Source organism: Lepidothrix coronata, unplaced genomic scaffold (assembly GCF_001604755.1).
Source record: "Lepidothrix coronata isolate B3197 unplaced genomic scaffold, Lepidothrix_coronata-1.0 Scaffold316, whole genome shotgun sequence".
NCBI lineage: Eukaryota > Metazoa > Chordata > Aves > Passeriformes > Pipridae > Lepidothrix > Lepidothrix coronata.
In genome coordinates, this window is record NW_016690496.1 from 318,109 (window position 1) to 338,337 (window position 20,229).

A 20,229-nucleotide genomic window follows, 5' to 3' on the forward strand; every position below is an offset into this window, starting at 1 on the left:
GAAGGGAAGGGAAGGGAAGGGAAGGGAAGGGAAGGGACCACCCCTCCAGCACCCCGACCAGGAAGCCACGAAGGGAAGAATCCAAGCCAAACCCACGGCGTTGCCAGCCCTTGCCCCGCAGTCTGGGCCCCCGTTGGAGTCACCAAAGAGCTCAGCTCCGTGAGGAAGCGCTCGGGAAGGGGATTTTTCCCAGCTCGGAGTGTTGGGGACCATGGCGATGCAGGGACAGCCACACCACACAGCCCAGCACAACCCTCAGCTCATCTCTGCCTTGGCATGAGGGGCCCAACTGTTTTGGAGGCTGGGCACTGCCACCATCACGATGGGCTTGGAGGCACATCCCGGAGCTCAGCAGGTCCAGCCATGGCGCTGAGCCCCCTTCCCGCAGCCTGCGGGCAGGAACTGGGGGGCACTGCCTCTCTGGGGGGCTCCTGCCAGGACCTGGGGGATGCTGGGCTCTGGCAGCTGCGGGGGAGAGGCTGGGAAAAGCTGGGCTGGTGTCACAGAGGGGCTCGGGAGCCCTGGAATGCTCCAAACGGGGGTGTGCAGAACAGGCCCTATTTATAAGCGCACAGGTAGCACGTTGGTGGTTGGTCACAGCCTGCCGTGCCAGCCTGGTTAGTCACAGCTAGTTAAAAATCAGAAATGCTGGGAAAAAAAATATCTCAGAGCCACGTCTAAAGCCTCTCAGATTGCAAGGAAAACACACTCAGGAATGGAAAACACGGGGTGGGATCCAGCAGGGCTTCGCTGTCAGCCCGATCAGCGCACACAGACCATGGGACAGGGATGCTGTGGGGACATGTGACATGTCCCACCTGCCTGCAGGGCACGAGGACACTGAGCTGCCTGGTCCTCACAGGGCTCCCTGCCTGCTGCCACCTCCCACCTCGGAGTGGGATGCTGTAGGTGACACGAGGACAAGGCCACTGCTCTGTCCCAGGGGCAGGTGCCACCCCTTTCCCCCCGGCACTGAGAACACCCTCCTGCCCTGCTGGGGCACACTGGAGGGAAACCACAGCCCGTCCAGCCTGCAGCCCTCCCACCAGCGCCAGTCAGAAGCTGTCCAGGCAGTGAGGTTTAGTCAAGCAAAAGGAGGGCAGCAGCAGCTGCCTCAGCCCTGCCTCCCCTTCCCACCAGCGTTGGGCAGCCAGCCCAGCCCAGCCCAGCCCAGTACAGCCCAGCCCAGCCCAGCCCAGCCCACCCCATCAGCCCCTCCTGGGGCAGAGCCCACCCATGTGGGGCTGGGAACAGCCCCCTCCACTGTCCCCACGCAGGGCAGAGCCTGGGGATCACTCCCCAGCCCGTGCCATCCATCCCCTCCTGCAGCAAAGCCCACCTGCGAGGGCTGAGACCATCCCCAGGCTGGGCTATCTGCCCCCTCCCCAAGGCAGAGCCCACCCGTGTGGGGCTGGGATCATCCCCCAGCCCACACCATCCATCACTTCCCAGGGCAGGGCCCACCTGTGTGGGGTTGGGATTATCCTCAGCCTGTGCCATCCATGCCCTCCCAGAGCAGAGCCCACCCGTGTGGGGTGTGGATCACCCCCACACCAGGCCATCCTTCCCCTCCCGGGGCAGAGCCCACCCATGTGGGGCCAGGACCACTCCCAGCTCACACCATCCACCTCTTCCCAGGGCAGAGCCCACCTGTGAGGGCCTGGGACCATCCTCAGCCTGTCCATAGCCCCCTCCCAGAGCAGAGCCCACCCGTGTGGGGTGTGGATCACCCCCACGCCAGGCCATCCATCCTCTCCTGGGGCAGAGCCCACCTGTGTGGGGCCAGGACCACCCCCAGCTCACACCATCCACCTCTTCCCAGGGCAGGGACCACCTGCGAGGGGCTGCAATCACCCCTCAGCCCACGCCATCCAACCCCTCCCGGAGCAGAGCCCTCCCCTGCGAGGGGCTGGGACCGTCCCCGCGGGACCAGCGGGACCAGCATCCCCCGGAGCCCCCGGAGCCTGCACCCCTCCCGCACCCACATCCCCCCCCGCCCCGGTCCATACCCAGGAGCAGGGCAGCGAGCCGGTAGTCCCCGGGCTCGGTGGGTCTCTGCAGGGCCCGGGGGGCAGCGCCGGGGGGCTGCCTGGCCCGGCGAGGAGGAAACATGGTCAAGGTCGCGCCCGAGGCAGCCGGGGAGGAACCGGGAGACGGCTCCGAAAATCTGCGCGACAAACACACGCAGCTTATGGCATATGTTTAAGGCAAACGAAAGATGGTTTTTGCTAATCACTTGGCATTTAAAGCAACGCGGCGGCGTCCCCGTCAAGTCGGATCTGAGGAGACGGCTCGGGTTGCGTTGGCTGTTTATGTTAATTAAATACGGGGCCGGGTCGTTATTAAACACGCGCCGCGCAGCCCAAGTGAGCAGTGGGTGGGTTGTTACCGACCTTATCTCGCGGCTCCGACCTCGCTCGGCGCTCAGCGACTGTCACCTCGCATCCACCGCCGGGTCCTGCGCGCCGGGAAGCGGAGCCGCGGCGGTGCCGGGTGGGCGCCGGAGCTCCCGAGCGATGCCCCCTCCCGTCCCTGCTCTAGCGAGGGGCTCCCAGGCCCGTCTCCGTGGCCGTCGTCGCTCCCTGCCACCACCACTCCTCTGCCGGCGCCCATCGCATCCTCCCGGCTCCGAGCCGGCGCTTTCCCTCACATCCTCTCCCTGCCCCGGCAACTTTTCCCCCCCTTCCCCGGGTTTATCCCTCCGCTCCGCGCGGACGACTCCTGCTCTCTGATCTCTTTTCTGACTCAGAGCTCCCTGCGGGTCCCTGGGTTTGTTTTTTTTCTTTCCCCATCCCCTGGGAAATGTCAGCGTGCCCCCTCAAACACATCACATGGGCGGGCAGCCAGCGCCGGGCCGGGCACTGCCAGCGGCGCGGGCAGATTGTGGCGCTGCCCTCCCTGCCCTGCCCAGGCAGGGCTGCCAGGGGCGTGCCACGAGCTGCCAGTGCCCACAGGCTGCCAGTGCCACTCCAGGAGCTCTTCCCCGTGCTCCCAGCACGCCCAGGAGCGAGCCTGGAGGGTCCAAGGCACCAGAGCCTGATGTCACCGAGCTGCCCAGCCCTGGGCACGGACACCCCGAGTCCTGTGCTGTCAGCTGCTCCCACGCCGGCCCCGAGGGAGCTCGGGAGAGGGAAAACCAGGATCTGCCTCCCAGGAGAGCCTCGCTGCCAAGGCTCGTCCCCAGGACACGGCGCTGGATCCGGAGCTCAGCCAGGTCAGGTCACACCCCACTGCTGGTCGGGTCTGGCAGGGGTCGGAGTGACCCTTCCCGAAGCTTCCCAGAGCCCTCCCCGGCCACGGCTCTCTCACGGACTCACAGCCACTCAAGCCTTGGCACCACAGCCCCGAGAGCCCCAGGGGGGGAAGAGCTGGGAGCCCAGGAACCCCCACAGCAGAGCCCCACAGCTTGGCTTTGCCCCCATTTCGCGATGGGGAAACTGAGGCACGGGTGGAGCAGGGCCAGGAGCGCTCCTGGCTCGGGGCCCAGCGGTTGGCAGGGCAAGGAGGGAGAAACTCTGGAGGCCAGATCTCCCTGCTGGAGCCCTTCCAGGCTCCCCAACAGCCGCAGCCATGAGTCACGGCTGGCACAGGCACATTCATGACACGCTCTGCCATGACAAACCCTCCCAAAAATTCATTCTCCTCTTTGCTGAGCGCTTCTGGAGAGAGCTGAGCCTGTTCCTGCACCCTGAACACGCAGAGGGGGCTTTTTTTACCCCTCTCTCCCTTAGTTTGGGGCCAAGGGCTCCTTTCCCTCCACATTTATATATTGTGACAATATTACCTGAGTGCTACGTGCACTGGCTGTGCCCACTGTGCAGGAGTTGCTCCAAAAAGCTTTGAGTCAACACAGGGCAGCAAATGGGTGAAGAAACACGAGCAAGGACAAGCAGCAGGTCAGCGGCAGGGCTGGGAAGCTTGTCCAGCCCTCCTGAGGGCCAGGACCTGGAGCTCCAGGGAAGATGCTCTGGGCTCCCTGCCACAGGAACGGCACAGGGATCACGGAGGTGAAGGTGGAGATTCGGGGGCTTGAGGAGTGTGGAGTGTGGAGGAAAATGCTGGAAAACAAACAGGGTTACCGCCGGCAGCAAGGATTAATTGTCCTTCCCGCTGATCCCTGGAACCTGGCTCGCTCCCTCCCGCAGTCCCGCTGCAGGGAGGGCCAGAGGATGGGGTGACCTTTTAATTCTGATTGCTCTGCTGATGAGGGGTAAATTGCCTCTATTGTGGTTGAAGAGCCGCTGGAAGCGCCCGCCCGCAGATTCCGAGCTGCCACACCCGCGGCACTGACGGTCCCCACGGCCCGGGGGGCAGAGCAGCGCCTGTCCCTGTCCCTGTCCTGTCCCTGTCCCCCAATTCACAGGGAATGGAGCTGCCACAGGAGCCAAAGGGGGCTCCGAGCCCCCAGGTTTACACCAGGACACTTCCAGCACCTCCCTCACCGCAGCGCCAGCGGGTGCCAGGCACCATCCAAGGTGCCACCAGTCACCTGGCACTGCTGTGCCAACACCACGGGGACAATGGCCCAGACAGATCCCAGCAGGGGGGACAATGGCCCAGACAGATCCCAGCAGGGTCCTGCCGTCACAGCGGGAAGGGACACCATCACCTGCACCCCGAAAACCCACCTAAATATGCTCAGCAACAGAGGCAAAAGCCTCTTTTTAAATCCGAGGGAAAGTTTTCCCACTTTGGGCCTTCCCAAGGCCACGACTTGCCTGAGCTGGCCGGGTGGTGACAAGAGCCACCCGAGCACACACAACCCCCACCGGTGGGTGACACCTCACCCTCACCAGGGCCGGGACACACTGCGTGTCCATGAGGCAATTCCCAGGGAGAGGCTGGGAAAAGCAGCTCCCACACGTCGGGGTGAGATCTGCATTTACACCTGCAACACCAGACATGCTTTTGCTCTCAGCAGCTCCCGAGGAGCTGCTTCCAGACAGCACCGGCCCCGAAATGTGCCCGTGGGGGAGAAGGACACCCCGCTCCCGGCTCCGTGCCCGCTCTCCAGTCGCTGGCACCGGGTCCTGGGAAGAGCAGCGCTCTCTCCTCCACACACCAGCCAATTCCCCCACGTTCTTGTTAATCTATAAACTCCTCAGAACCACGACTGCTCCTCACAAAGCCCGTGTACAGCCCCCAGCACAATGAGCCCTCGCTCTGCCCCGGCGCCGATCGCGGCGGTTGGGATCCGAACAGTGGGACACTCACGGAGCGGGAATACAGCCGCCTTCCCGGAGCTGGGACAGACAGCACAGCTTTGTGTCCGCTCCCCTGGGGTGGCACACGCAGTCTATACAGCAATATTCACACATGTGGTGCCCTCACACACGCACAGAGGGTCTATTGTGCCTCGTTCCAAGGACACGATAGCGGGGACAGACGGAGCGCTCCGCTCCTGGGAGGGGGGTGCTGGGAGGGGGGGATCGGGGATCTGCCACGCCAAGCAGCCAGGGATGCTCCAGAGGAAAAGAGGAGTTAACCAGGAGTGGGCTGGCACTGAAAGTACTGGGAGAACTCAGCCAGGCTGCAGGTGGTTTGATCTGCCTGTGCCCGACATCACCCACAGGCCCTGGGGTGGGATGTTGGGCACAAGTGGGAATGGATGTGCCCCATTCCCAGTGGCACTGGGAATTTGAGCATTTCCTGCAGCAGTCGGTCTGCCCGCCCTCTGAGCCTGGGCACAGACAGACACACAGCCTGGGCACAGACAGACACACAGCATTTCCTTGCTGTACCCAGGCACTGGAAGCAGGAGGTGGCTGGAGAAGGAGCCGCTGCTGCAGCGCCCAACCGAGCTCCTGATGGGAAATCAGTGTCTCATCAGGAAGCACTTTTCCACGCCCAAATTCCCCCTCCTCACACAACAATGCCCATCACTGTGCCAGGAAAACCCACAGCAAGACACGAGCTCTGCCCAAAGCGGAGGGTGGGACAGCCCGTGGCTGTGGGAGCGGTGACTGTGGGTCAGGCTGTTCAGAGCAGACCTTATCCCAACCCTTGGGATGCCACAAGTGGGAAAAAGACCCTCACCCAGGCACGATGGGGGCGTGGGGCAGCTTGGAGCCGGGCAGACAGAAAGGCCTTTCCCGTTCCAGGGGCAGGTGAGGGCACCGTGCCAGCAGACGGATCGGATGTGCCGCTCTCAGAACCGGGAGGAAACCAGATGGGGCAAAAAAAGAAACTCACGGAAGACCCTTTGGCATCACACGGCTCGGTGCATGTGGCAGCTGAAGGGCCAGGAAGTGCAGTTCCCTATTAAACCCAGCCAACTGATGGCTGGTAAGTTCTCAAGTCACAAAAAACTCTCTCAGAGCCCAGCGAGAACCCGGAGGTGTGGAGGCAGCAGCTCCCAGGATGGCTCAGCCTGCGGATCTGCGGGAGAGGAACCGGCGCCACGCGGCTGCAGGGAACATCTGCCGAGGCTGGCAACACCCGGAGCGCTGGCAGGGCCCGTCACAGAGCCCAGACGGGACCTGCCAAGCGGTGGCAGGTGGAGCCCAGGGGAGGATTTGGCACCCGCAGGGCCCCGCCAGCCTCCCACGGGAGCCGGCGCGGCAGAGCTCGGCTCCATCGCATCCCAAGCTGTTCCCGTGGCCGCCCCGGCACCCTCTGGGGATGGGGCTCTGCTCCCCAGCTGGCGAGGAAACCAAAACCCCGCCTGGAGGAGCCGGGAAGCGAGAGTTTGTTCCCCAAACTGCACAACCCGAGCGGTGCCTGGCACGGCGTCCCGGCCCCCGAGCGGCTGCGGCGACACCTCCGGGGCCCGGCTGGCGCCCGCCGCGCCCACCGGCTCCCACCCGGCACCGTGGCACGGCACCAAGTCCTTCTGCTCCCACCACACTCTGGCACCCTCTCCCTTTGCTCACTTGCTCGGCGCAGACGCACCAAATCCCGCTCTCCGCGGCGGGACCGGGAGCGGAGCCTCATCCCGCTGTCAGGAATAAATCATCCTGGTTTTATGAATTTATGTGGAAAGCAGAGGGCAGCGGGATTTTCTGTCCTTGCATTTTAATTCCAGGGTTTCTTTAGGCGCCCCGTGGAGGCTGGAAGGCGAAAGGCCCCCATTTGGGAAACGTTTCGGTCGGGATAGGGGAAAATATAAAAATGGAGAAATACAGCCCTGGCCACAGGGCCGGGCTTGGTGTGCAGAGAGACCCCTCTGTGCATGTACAGAGGGTCATCAATCAATCAGGGTGACACCCCCTCCTGAGTTCGAAAAATCACCTTTTAAGGTAAAAATACCTGTTGAATATTTAACAGCTTATAGAATCATAGAATCATAGAATCAGCCAGGTTGGAAGAGACTTTCGAGATCATCAAGTCCAACCCTTGATCCAACCTCGCTGTGGTAACCAAGAGGGTACAGAAAGGACCCCACAAAGGGCGGGGTGCTCGGACCAGGTCACGAGTTCGTGCACCCCGAGCGCTGTTAATGAAGTTCTTTGTTTCACTGCATTTGACCGTCTCCTAAATTCTAATCAGAGATATTTCTCACCCCGCCACACCTGGGGGGGCGCGGGAAAAGCGCCGGGTTCTGCGTTAAAACATCCACCACCGAGCCAGGAGACGTGAGGGGACACATTCCAGGAGCAGCTGCAGCAGCAGCTGGTGCAGGTCCTGGTCCAGGGCCCTGGAAGGAGCTTCCAGTTTTAGCTCTGCAGAGGCAAAGCCTCGGCAAGGGCAGCGCTGGGGCTTGGGGGGCACGAGGCCCCTCCTCCTCCCGGAGCCTCAAATCACAGAAAGATTCCCAAAATAGCTGGGGTTGGAGGGACCTTAAAGCCCATCCAGTCTCACCCCCTGCCATGGGCAGGGACACCTTCCACTGTCCCAGGTTGTCCAAGCTCTGTCCAGCCTGGCCTGGGACACTCCCAGGGGTGGGGCAGCCCCAGCTTCCCTGCTCCCTTTAGTGAGGGCAGAATTCCCAAGTGCCATGGAAGAGGTTCAGGGCTCCTAAATCCTTTTGGCATTGATGAGCTGTGCCACTGCCAGCCCCTCGATTTCCTGTGCTTTGAGCAAATCTGCAGGAGGGGGTAAATTGGGGGAGGGGGGGTCACACCAACCCCTGGGAGCTGCACCCACCCAGACCCCCCAGGGATGCTGCTGTTCACCCACCTGGAGAGCCAAACCTCCCCTGGCCAGAAGGGAAACCATCTCCTGGCTTAAAAAAACCCCAAAACCCCTATATATTTCCTATATTTCCTCCAGGTGTAACAATTATTTCACAGGGCATAGGGGAAAAAAACCCCACAGGGAGCATCCCTTGCACAGGGACTCAGATCCCAGGGCTTCCCTGGCACTCCCAGATCCACCCTCAACACCCCCACCCCGGGTCCCTCCTCACCTGGGCACCTCTGCTCCCGGGGTTGATCCTCCTTTCAAGGCAGCCCTGGTTTACTCTGATTTAAATCAAAGCTCTGTTAGCTACAGTGCTATTACCACTGCCAAAAACAGCAACTAAATGGCATTTCCCCACCGCTCCAGTTATATTTCTGTGCTCTTTACCCATTTGTAAACTGCAGGAGGGAACAATTTAAGGCATCTGAGTGAAATGCTTAAATTAACAATTTACAAATAGCTTAATTGAGGTCCTGGTCTCGCTCTTCCTGAGCAGAAGCTGCTAAATGGTTCTGAATCATTCCTATTTATTGGTTCTTGTGCTGTGAATTACAGGCCCTGGACTACGATAAAGGCTTTTTAATACCTTGGCACAGGCTGGGGGGAGTCGTGGCTTACACGGAGCACAGGCGGCCAGAGCCATGGACGGGGAGCTGAGGAACCAGAAAAGTGGGAAAAAAAACGGGCGAGGGAAGCAGGAGATGAGGGGGTTGGACAGATCAGCCTGGAGCCGAGGGATGCTCCGGCGTGTGCAGCCCTCCTGGGGGCGTCGTGAGGCTCCAAAACAGGGGTTTGCACCGACAAAACGCTTTTGGGGAGCAGTCAATGCTCAGATGGGGTTTGGAGGACGGGGAAGCTCAGCCCTGTGGTTTGGGAGGAGTTCTGGGAAGAGGGAGGGATGTGGGTGCTGCCCAGCTCAGCCACACCCTGAGGGTGTGGAATTGGGGTCTCACCTGATGAAACGGGGGGGGGTTGGAGCAACCTGGGCTAGTGGAAGGTGTCCCTGGTGGAACTGGATGAGTTTTAAGGTCCCCTCCAACCCAAACCACTCCGTGATTCCACAATTCCACGCAACAGCCGCCACCAACACCCTCGAGCCTCTCTCCACCCCCCCAAACCCCAGGAGCAGGGGTGCCCCCGTTGCTCTCCCGTCCTCCCCCAGCAGCAGAGGAGGGAAGCCGAGCCCGGGAGGGGATGGAAGGCTCCGCTCTGCCCACGGCCTCGCACTCGCTAAACCCCCCGCAGGCAGCCAAGGACACTCACGTCTGCACCGAACTCCTCGGCTCCCGGGCTAATTCCGGCACATCAGACAGTAATTACAGGCACAGCGCCGGCGCTGACACGTCTGCAGCTCGGCAGCTCGGCAGCGGGAGCCGCAGGAGCCCCGCGGGGAGCCCGGGAGGGGGCTCAGAGCCTCTCCCACCCGCTCCCACCTCTGCTTTGGGGCTCTCTGGGCACCGCCCGGCCCCTCGGGCACCCGCTGGCACACCGGGGGGCTCAGCCCACCAGCCCCAGCCCTCTCCAGGTCCGCTGGAAAGGGAGCCCGTGGATCCGGGCAGTGCTGCTCTGGCACTGCCCTGGGGGAAGAACAGGCTCCTGCCCCCCGTGCCCACCAGCCCATGGTCCTGCCATGCCACCCAACCACTGGAGCAGCGAGCCAGACCTTCCCCTGGCGTAAATCACCCGCGGATCCGCCCCCGTTTACACCAGGGAAGGGTCCTGGAGCATCTGTTTCCATCACTTTTGATAAATCGGGCAGGAAAGAGCTGTGGCCGAGCGGCAACGAGGGACAGGAGCCAACGAGGCTCCAGCCCAGGAGAGTCCGTGGTTGGAAAGCTCAAACAGCACCAGGGAGGAGGAGGATGAGGAGGATGAGGAGGATGAGGAGGATGAGGAGGATGAGGAGGATGAGGAGGATGAGGAGGATGAGGAGGATGAGGAGGAGAAGGAGGAGGCAGGCTGGTGGTTTGCTGGTTTTTGGCGGGGGGGGAGGAAGATGCACGCGGGGGGAGAAGCAATAATTTTAATTAAAAGGCAAAGGAGTGCACTGGAAGTTGTCTTGAAGCACAGAGATATTAAAAAGCTGTTGACTCTGTGAATTATTCCTCCCTGGGCTGCCTGACAGGGAGGAGGACTGAGGCAGCAGGGGCTGGTTCAGCGTCCTGGCCTGGGGAGCACCGGGAAGGGGAGAGGAGAGCGGGAACTGGTGGATGGGGACAACCCCTCCCCATATCCCAAGGGACACCATGGCAGCTGGGAAACCCTGTCCTCTGCTCTGTGTGGGCCAGTATTTCTCCTGCCTGTGGCTACTGCCCCTTCACCTGGGCCAACAACAAGCCAAGCATCCCCAACATTCCGGGTACACGGAACTCCCCGGCTCAGCCCCGTCACGGACAATCCTTTCCTTCCCCCCCAGCTCCTCCTCACAAGTCCCTGCTGCATCCTGTTGACTTTCAACAAGACTTTGGGAACAAAAGCCAAGCCCCCACACCGCCAAAGACACCTCAAAACCCTTCCTGGATGCCTCCAGAGCCTCTCCGAGCCACATCCCCGCCGGAACCCAACGCGGGATCAAAGAGCGGCGCCGGTTTCCGTCGCCGAGCTGCGGGTCTGTCAGTCTGAGCAGGTGTTTGCAACCCTTCAGGGAGGTCAAAGCCACCTTTTCTGCAGGGAGACAAGCTCATTAAGTGGCATCATTACACGGCTGCACGATGACCTTACAGCTGGCTGTACGTTCACCTCCACGAGGACGCCGCTTCCGAGAGCGGCGCCTCTTTAATCTTGTTCAGACAGAGGCAGGACAGGACCCGGGAGCTGGAAGCTGCAGCGTCAGAAAGGCAGACAGGAGACAGCAAACGTGCTGAACGGGGCCAGGCAGGGGGGTTTCTCCATCGTTCCCACCTCTGAACCGAGGCAGAGCATCCTTTGGGAAGATAAAACGCCCGCCCAGGACTGATGGTCACGACGCAGGAGCTGCTGCCGAGACCTCACAGCCTCTGGCTCACTGGGGTCAAACGGGGTGATCAGAAGGGTCTTTTCTGCTCTGAGAAGATCCCACAAGCCCAACAGGTCCCACAAATCCTACCCATGACCTTCACCCCCTCCCCTCTACTTTCCTACTTGTGCTGGTTTTAACACCTCCAGGCGCTCCCTGATCCATTCAATGACTTGAATTCCCCCAAAAAAGCATCACTATTAGGCTGCTTTCCCCACCAGCATGGGGAATGTGGGGGGATTTGGGGAGGGAAGAGGGGCTGCACAGGGCTCAACCCCCTCTCTCCAGACCCTCCAAACTTCCCCCCTGCACTGGCTGAGCCCAGGTGGTGCCTGGATCCCAAAAAAACAGCCCAGAGCCGCCTTGAGCCTTTGTTTTTAGGGAGGTGGGGTGGTGTTCTCCTCACCCCCGTGCCTGCAGGAGCAGGGTGACAAGGGCAGGGCCGGCAGGGGACACAGACCTCGGTGCCCACAAGCTGATTCAGCATCAGCAGGACCTGCAGAGCAGGGGGGCAAACATGCACATACACCCAGCAACTCCACTGCACGTGTCATTCTGGGACAGCAAATGAGCTGGAACAGAGCCGGGGGCAGATCCCCCCATGGATGCACGGCCTGTGCCTCCATCCTGCTCCCCCCCTCCCGTCTGGGGACGACGTGCTCGTGCTCGTGCTCGTTACGGCTGCAGGAAGGGCAATTAAATTCCAGAGCGCTGTTCCAGTGTCTTGGCTTTCCACCGAGCAGGGTCTCGTGTCGGGAGGGCTGGGACACCCCACCTATTACAAGCTTGGTGGTTTCCTCCACCTCTGGGTTTTCCTCCCTGCCTGAGCTGGGATTCCAGCTGCCTGACAGCCACGGCGTCCCTCAGGACAGACAGACACTGGTGCTGCTCCCCTCAGCTTCCAGCTGGCACCAGCCCTGGAAGTCGACCTGCTCCAGGGCAGGAGGCCACCAAATTCCCAGAGAAATCAGCCTAGAGCAGGAGGCAGTGGGAGGGTGCAGGCTGATGTCCCTCCAGGGGTGCTGCAGGATGCCTGCAGCTCCCAGCCCTAGGGAATGCTACGGGATGGGCTCCTGGAGAACACAGATGGAGAGGAACAGGAGGTTTTCCTGAAGGCAGGTTGTTTCCTGATCACCTGGATCAGGGAATGGCTTTGGGATGGGCTCCTGGAGAACACGGATGCAGAGGAACACAGAGGAAAAGGAAGTTTTCCTGAAGGCAGGTTGTTTCCTGATCACCTGGATCAGGACTGACTGGTGCCACTGCTGCTCCTCTCGGGATTATTTTATCTGGGAGCTGCTGCCCTGATTGACAGGGCTCTGGTGAACTCCTCAGCCTCCCCAAGAGGAACTGCTGAAGTCTTTGCAGAGACTCCAGAGCAATCCCTGGCAATGGGAACACCCAGCCCATTAGAGGCCGACAGATGCCACCGAAATAAATTCTATTGTCATGACAGACCCAGCAGGAGCTGCTGCTGAACAGATTCCACCGCACTTCCCCTCTCACAGCTTCCCTAAGCCAGCCACGCTTCCAGAGGCAGCTCCTGGGGAAGGCACCTGCCTCTCCACCTCACCCCCAGAGGGCCAACATCTCCCTGTGGAAGGTTTTTCCTCCCCAAACCCAACGAGGAAAACCTCAAACCTCGCAAACTCCATTTGGTGGAGAGGCAGCCGATCCTTCCAGGAGCACCGGGGACCCCTCCGGGAGCAAACACCACCCCCGGCTCCACGAACCCATCCCCTTCCTGCGAGGAGGGCGGGAGCTGAGGCTTCGATGCAGAGCAGAAACCAGGCAGCACCGTCCTATAAACACCCCCAAAAAAACCAACGAGCTACAGGTGCTGCCCTCGCCCAGCACGGCCCCTGCACTGGGAGAGGGTCGGGGAGGGAGCGAACATCAAACATGAAACAAGCAGGGTGGGGGGGAAGGACCCTGCCGGCCCCCGGCCCCGGTACTGACCTGGAGACTTTAAACAAAGGGAACAGAGTCCTGGCTTCTTCCCTCCTGCAATTCCATCGAGCCCTGGTTAGGGACAGGAAAGGAGGAGATTCATGAATGAACGCGGTCCAGGTGGGAACGTTTGCCGGGGATGGAGGGGAATAAACAAATAAATCAGAGCAAGCAAACAAATCATAAATCTGAAACAAAAGAGCAGCAGCGGGAAGGATCTGAGAGAGAAACGCGGCGAGGACAGCGATGGGGAGCAGGGCTGTGCCCCCCCGAGAGGGGCAGCCCCTCCTCTGCCCCATGGACACAACAAAGGCACGGGGGGTTTGTTCCCACGTGTAGGGAGGGGAACATCCCACACACGGCCCCCAGAACACCCCACTCCTGTGGTGGGGCTCAGCCTCCAGCCCCGGGTGGGTGTCTGTCGGGCAAGGATCAGAGTGTGTGCATTTATTGTGGGGGTTTTCTCCAGAATGCACAGACTGGACCTTTTGATCCCGAGCGAAGCTGCACGGCCTCGTTGTGCCCCAGGTCGTGCTCCAGCACGGCCCATCTCGGGGTCCTGCCAGCTCCCAGGGGGGCAACAGCAGCTCCGAAACCTTGGCACCAAACTCCCCTTCCCACCCCCAGCTCGGGGGCTTGAACCCCCTCACACTCCCTGCCACGTCCCCACGAGTGAGATGTTGTCCCTACGGTGCCAACAGCAGAGATGGGGGGACGTGGGGAGGGAAGAGGGGCTGCACAGGGCTCACCCCCCCTCTGCCCGGACCCCCAAACATCCCCCCTGCACCGGCTGGATCCCAGAAAAACAGCCCAGAGCCGCCTCGAGCCTTTGTTTTTAGGGAGGTGGGGTGGTGTTCTCCTCACCCCTGTGCCTGGAGGAGCGGGGTGACAAGGGCAGGGCTGGCAGGGGACACAGACCTCGGTGCCCACAAGGATCCCTTTCTTTGCCGGAGGGAGGGAGAAGCTGCTCCCGGCGCCGGAGCCAGCTCGGCTCATCCATCACGGCCACGGGACATCTGGGACATCTGTCCCCTCACCCCTCACCCGGCTCTGCTCCTCGTGTCCTCACCCCCGAGTCACTTCTTCCATGAGAAGAACTCTCTGGGTTTTCTCTCTGGGTGAGACCAGGCAGCTGGGGTGGCTCTGTGGGCCCCCCTTGCCCAGCAAAGAGGAGGAGAAAAACGGGAGGACGGGGGGGGGTGAAAGGCATTCCTAACCCCTGCGTGGCTGCAATCCCAGAAAACCAGCGCTGAAGGGCTCGGCATCCCTGTGAGCGCTGCTGGATCTCTGCTGTGCCGCGCTCGGAGCGCTCCCAAGGCTCCACCAAGGCCTGTTACCCCCGGATTCGGGTGGGTTTTCACCCTCAGCCTCGAGCAGAGGGATTTGGGGGTTGGGAGGTGAGGCTGAGGCTCCCCAGCCACTTGTATCCCTGCGGATCAGGGCGTGGATCCACAGGCTGCTGCTTCGGGAACGGATTTCACGCCCAGCGTGAGTAAAATAATCTTAAAGGCGCAACGGCAGGGAAACAAAAAGCACGAAATACGAGTGGAAAATCCTTCCGAAATGCGCTTCATTCCTTTGTTTCGATAATTGGGGGTTTAATTATTTATGCCACGTTTTGTAACGCGCCGGGAAACGCTCCGGGAGCCAACCTGCAAGAATGTCCTTCCCTCTCCCCTGGCTCATCACGAGGCCTGAGTGACAAAACACAGGTTTTCTGGTGGAAACAGGAAAAGGAGGGGGCCAAACGTGGCTCCTCTTTCCGTGGAGAACCAAGCTCTCCCATCCCATCCTCAGGATTTCCTCGAGGGGAGGAGGAGGCTGGGGGTGTTTCCAGCTGGCAGCTGCCCAACCCTGAGACCCCCCCAGCAGCAGATCCTGGCTCCTAGTTTTGCTCCCTGCTTCACCTGCCTGTCCCTGGGCCAAGGACTTGCCCTGGGAGCACCTTGGCTTCCCCACGTGTGGAAGGGAGATAAGAGACTTGCTGTCACAAAGAGCTGGGGCTGACAGCTGGGAAGAGCTAATTATTATCTGCAGAGCACCACAACCTCCCCGGAGTTGTTTTGGCTGAGATACCAAGTCAGGAGGCAGCCAAAAATCCGCTCAAGGTCCCGCCACATCCCAGCATGGAGACCGTGGCGGCACCCAGGCCGAAGCCATCCTGCCCTGAGCCCCCCCGTGTTCCCGGGATCCAGCAGGAATGGGGACCTTTATTTGCTCTGGCACCCTCATGGAGGCCTCGAGGGAGCAGCACAGGAGCCCTGGTGCCCACCTGAGGGACCTCATGGGTGGAGAAGATGCTGTTTCGCTCCTCCAAGCCCGAGCAGCTCACACGGGAGGGACAAAGAGGCGTGGATGGAGCTGTGGATGGAGCTGTGGATGGAGCTGTGGATGGAGCTGTGGATGGAGCTGGGAGCCCGGTGGGAGCAGCCCTGGGGCGGATTCCCTGCTTCCTGCAGGGCAGGGAGAGGAGGAGGGCAGGGAAGGAGCTGCCTGGGTGTCCTTGAGTGTCCTTTGGAGGCTCTGCTTTTCACGCAGCGCAGCGGAAAGACCGAAAATCCCAAACTGCTCCCGCCTTTGATTCCCACCACCACGGAGAGAGTTGAAAGGAAGCGGCGAAGGCGAGAGAGAGGAGGAGGCGTGAGGGAAGGGAGAGGGAAGAATGGAGCAGGTGGGGGGGAAGGGGCACTGCCAGACCCCTTCACCCCATCCAGGCCTGGAGATCAGGTCCCTTTGGAGCGGGCAAGAGGTGCCCAGGAGCCTCCTACTCTCACCCAGGGCTTGGCAGCTCCACGAGCCACGGAGGGAGGAGAGGGCAGAGGGCGCACTGATGTCCCCTCCCCAGGGCACACCCACGCCTCGGCATCACCCCAAAATCCCCAAAAGAGCTGGGTGGCTGCCCCTGAGGGCTCCCAGAGCAGCTGGAAGAGGAAAGAGAGGCAGATGGGCACCCCAGAGGCCAGCACAGCCTTCGGCCTCACCATCACCCCCAGCCCGGCGGTGCCAGGGCCCGGCCCGGGGCGGGCAGCGGGCAGGGCTGGCAGCACGTGGCCCCGCCATGTTTGGTGCGGGCAATGTGTTTTTAATGAGCCATATAATGTTCCTCAGATTACGCTGGAATCATTAATCCTCCCGAAACGAGACGGATCCCGCGGGCGCCGCCGGCGCTGCCTGTTGCACGTCCTCGCTGCCTCCACCCCGCTGCCTTCTGGTGGCAGGGGGGGACATCGAGGTGACCCATGGCCCTGTCATCCCCTTCAACAGGGTCAGCTGGACCCCAGCAGGGTGGGGATGGAGGAGGATCACAGCCCTGCAGCTCCCACTGCGTCTCCTCTCCGCTTCCCTCCTCGATCCCGGATCCCGACAGCCCTGATCCAACCTGGATCTGGCCAACACCGAGCTCCTGCTCCTCCTCACCCCCTCCAGGCACCCACCACCCCTCACAGACATGGGGCCTGGTCCCCAGGGCTGCCGGGGGTGCTGGAGCTCCCTCCCAGCTGCAGATGCTCCACAGGGGCAAAAATAATCTGGGAAGCAAGAAATTATCTGGGAAGCAAAAAGCGATCCAAACCAGCCCCGCAGCGCCGGGGAGGAGGCGGTGTCACCCCGAGCCACCCTGCCCTCCTCCCTCCTGGGAGCGCTCAGGAGCTGTCGAGATCCAGCCCCGGCAGAGCAGCCTGGAATGCTCCCGTGCCTGGGATGTGGGAATTGGGTCTGGGAGGTCGCTGCAAAGGGGATGTGGAAGCCGGGAAAGGCACGCGCTGGCCGGAGCGGGGTGGGAGAGGGACACAGGGCGGGAGCGGCTCCAGCCCTGCCACCTCCCGGTGCTCCCTCCCGGAGATCCGGCTCTAATTGCGGGAGGGAGGGGCTGTATTTTTCCATGCGTGAAGATCCAAAGTGACACTTTTTCCCTGCCTCTTTTCGGCGTGCAGAGGAGAGAGAGAGAGAGAGAGAGAGGGAGAGAGAGAGGGAGAGAGCTGGTTCATTAACATAAAACCACCGAGCCAAATAAAAACCCCTGAGTGCCGTGACAGCATCCCCGCAAATAACACGGCAGAGGGGAATTTATTCCTCTCCGGCTCTGCCCTTGCCAAAGCTCCCCCAAGCAGCGGGAAAGTCAACTGACAGGTGGTTGTTTCACACCCTCTTGCTGCACCACTCGCCTCCGAGCCGCTGACAGATGGATGGGATCGGGATCGGGATCGGGATTGGGATTGGGATGGCAAGCCCTGGCTCTGGCCCCTGGAGCCAAGGGATGCTGGGGTGAGTGGAGCCCCCCAGGAATGCTGGCAGAGGGGTGGCCGAGCCCAGATGTTGGGCGGTTGGAGCAGAGGTTTCTCCATGTATCCAAAAATACCAGGATCACTGTGGAGCTGCTGGAGATGGGCAAGTGCCACGAGGCTGACTGCGGGCTGGCAAGAGCCAGATGCTTTGAGCTCCCCAGTTCGGTGGGAATTTGGCTGGTGGAACACGCCGGTGCCTCAGAAACGCACGTGGCCCGTGGTGCCCTGCCTGGGACCCAGCTGGAGCTGGAGATCCAACTGCTCTCCCTCCCTGCACATCACTGTGTTCCCCTCTCCCTGTTCATCTCTTTTGCCTCCCTCACCCCCTGCCTTCCCCACGGGGCTTGTGAAGCACCTACACTGGGAAAGGCATCCTCCCAAAACCCCAGCCCAGCTCTCGATTCCTCCCTCCTGGCTCCCACAACAAGCTGCCAGCTGCCTCCAAGCTCAGCTGGGTACAGGATCCAAACCTCCATCCTCCTGCACTCGGTCTCGTTTCAGCTCAAAAATATCCCACTAAAACAAAACCCACAAACCCCAGACCAGATGCCGCAGCCACTTCTCCAACCCTTCTCTCTGGGAGTCCAGCTGGGAGCTGCAGCATCCCTTCCCCACCTCGGCCATCCCTGCCTCCCACGGGTAATTAAGTCAATTAACAAGAGCCACTGACCATAAGGTTTGGATGCCCAGAATCCCAGGATGCCCACAAGGAAAACATCAGGTGCTTGGGGAAAGGGAAGATCGGGGAAAATTCTGGCGGGTCAGGAGCCAAGCGCTGTTTTCCCACCGTGGTGGCTGCAGGGAGGTGGGGTCTGAGCCGTGGGATTCCCTGGGGCTGGGAGACAACCCATGGAATTCCAGGGGGCTGCAGCCCCGGAGTGAGAGCTGTGGCTCAGGGGAAGGCAGGAGGAGGCCCAGGCTGCGGGACGGGAGCCACAAATCCAGACAGCTCCTGAAACACGGAGGCTTTTAACGGGCTGTGATTGAAACAGATAAACTCGAGGTGCAGGAGACCTGACAACACCATCCAAGGCTGCCAAGGAGCTCGGCTGGAGCAGGGAAGTGCTGCACTCCAGGGAGGCCTCACCTCCAGCCACACCCCATCCCTTTCTGGGTGTCCCTTTCCAAGCCCTTCCATGCCACGGAGTGACCCAAGCCAGGGGATGGGGCTGGAAGAGAAGCTGTTCCTTGACTCCCCTTTCCCAGATCTGCTGGAGCACTGGTTCCCAGTTTGGAGCTGGAATGCAGATGCTACATTTCCCAGCCTGGAGCTATTTAGCTGTTCTAGGAGCCCAAATGCATCATCTCCCTTCTGCAATCAGAACATTTCAGCAGAGGGGGCAAAAACACAAACAAACCATAAGCGTTCGTCCCCCTCCCCCTTCCTCTTCCTCCCGCCCCCACCCAGCCCTCTCCATCAGCCCTTCTGTTGGAGATGAATTTAAAAAAAAATAAATTAAAAATCCATCATTTGCATTTATTCTGAAAGTGGAAACCGTGCAGGGGGAGGGAAAAAATAAAAACAGCTGACAGCAAAGTTTCATTATCCCCGTCGGGCGGAGAGGAGCAAATCAGTAATTTTTTAACAGGCATTGAAGCTCCTTTGCTGAGAGAGTCCTCGAGCCCCCGTGCACCTGCAGCCTGGCACAGCCAGGAGGGGGGTTAATGAGGCCCTTGGATGGCAGAGAGCACAGCTGAGGGTGCCAACACAGCCCAAAATCCTCGTGGGGCTGAGCTGGGCCCTTCCCAAATCCATGTGGCTGCAGGAGATGGAGCCTGTCTGGGGGGTCTGGGGGGTGAGACCCGCTGGTGTGGACCCATCGTGGGGTTCAGGCCTCCCCAGGGGGTGCCAACAGGGCTGCTCGTGCTTTGTGAATCCAAGAATTCCTCAAAGCTCGGCCGGGCAGCCTCCACACTCAACCCCCGGGAGCCCGGGCCGGGCATTCCGTAGAATCACGGGATTATTTGGGCTGGAAGGACCTTAAAGATCATCCAGTTCCCACCCCCTGCCATGGGCAGGGGCACCTCCCACTAGACCAGGTTACTCAGAGCCCCATTTCTCACCTCCTCCACCCAAAGGTGATTTAATAATAAAGGTAAAATTCCAAAACTTGGCCTCAGCTGCTGGGAAGGAGCCAACCGAGGAAAGAGCTGGGCATGGAAGGACTTCCCAGCCACGGGAGTGGCACCAACGGGAATCTCCATCCTTCTTGTACCTCCCCTCCAGCCAGCACTGCCCTTCCCAAGCGCAGCCCCCCCGGGGCTGTGGGTGCTGACCCCCCTCAGGTCCAGCACCTCCAAGGCAAAGAGCTGAAGGGCTGGAGTGAGTGGCTTCGTGGATTGCAAATTATAGGAATGCTGCTCCACCACGGGGACACAACATCCAGCACCAGGGATGACCCCCCAGCACCAGGGACGGAGCAAAATGTTGGAAAATTCGTTCCTCCCAGGAGCAGGGACCACGGCACAGCACCCATCCTGCTCCCCATTTGCACCCCACGGCTTCCCAACCCCCAGTGCACCCCTTGAGCCTCTCCAAAACACCCCTCCAGCCTTCCCTCTTTCCTCCCCAACATGCTTGGAAAGGAAATCTCAACAGCAGGAGCCTCAGTGGGCTCGCCCATGCCCTCAGCACCCTGGGGACACCCAGGATCACAGGATCATTGCAGTTGGAAAAGCCCTCCAAGACCATCGAGTCCAACCTGTGCCCGATCCTCACCGAGTGCCACTGAGTCCTTCCTTGGACACCTCCAGGGGTGGGGACTCCAAACCTCCCTGGGCAGCTCCTTCCAATGTTTAACAACCCCTTCCATAAAGAAATTCCTCCTGCTGTCCAACCTGACCTTCCCCTGGCACAGCCTGAGGCCGTTCCCTCTCCTC

The 20,229-nt window shown here is 60.9% G+C and overlaps 1 protein-coding gene across 4 annotated transcripts in view; it reads right to left on the reverse strand.

The window, feature by feature from the left end:
• SRCIN1 (SRC kinase signaling inhibitor 1) overlaps positions 1–20,229 on the reverse strand; it is a 74,938-nt gene that overhangs the window by 51,386 nt on the left and 3,323 nt on the right. For 3 of the 4 annotated variants that reach the window (XM_017837917.1, XM_017837914.1, XM_017837916.1), the window contains exon 2: positions 13,076–13,138. The exons of the other annotated variant lie outside the window; for it this stretch is intronic. The gene's annotated coding sequence lies outside the window, so the exon portion shown is untranslated. The remainder of the gene's footprint in view (positions 1–13,075; positions 13,139–20,229) is intronic. 4 annotated transcript variants of the gene reach the window in all.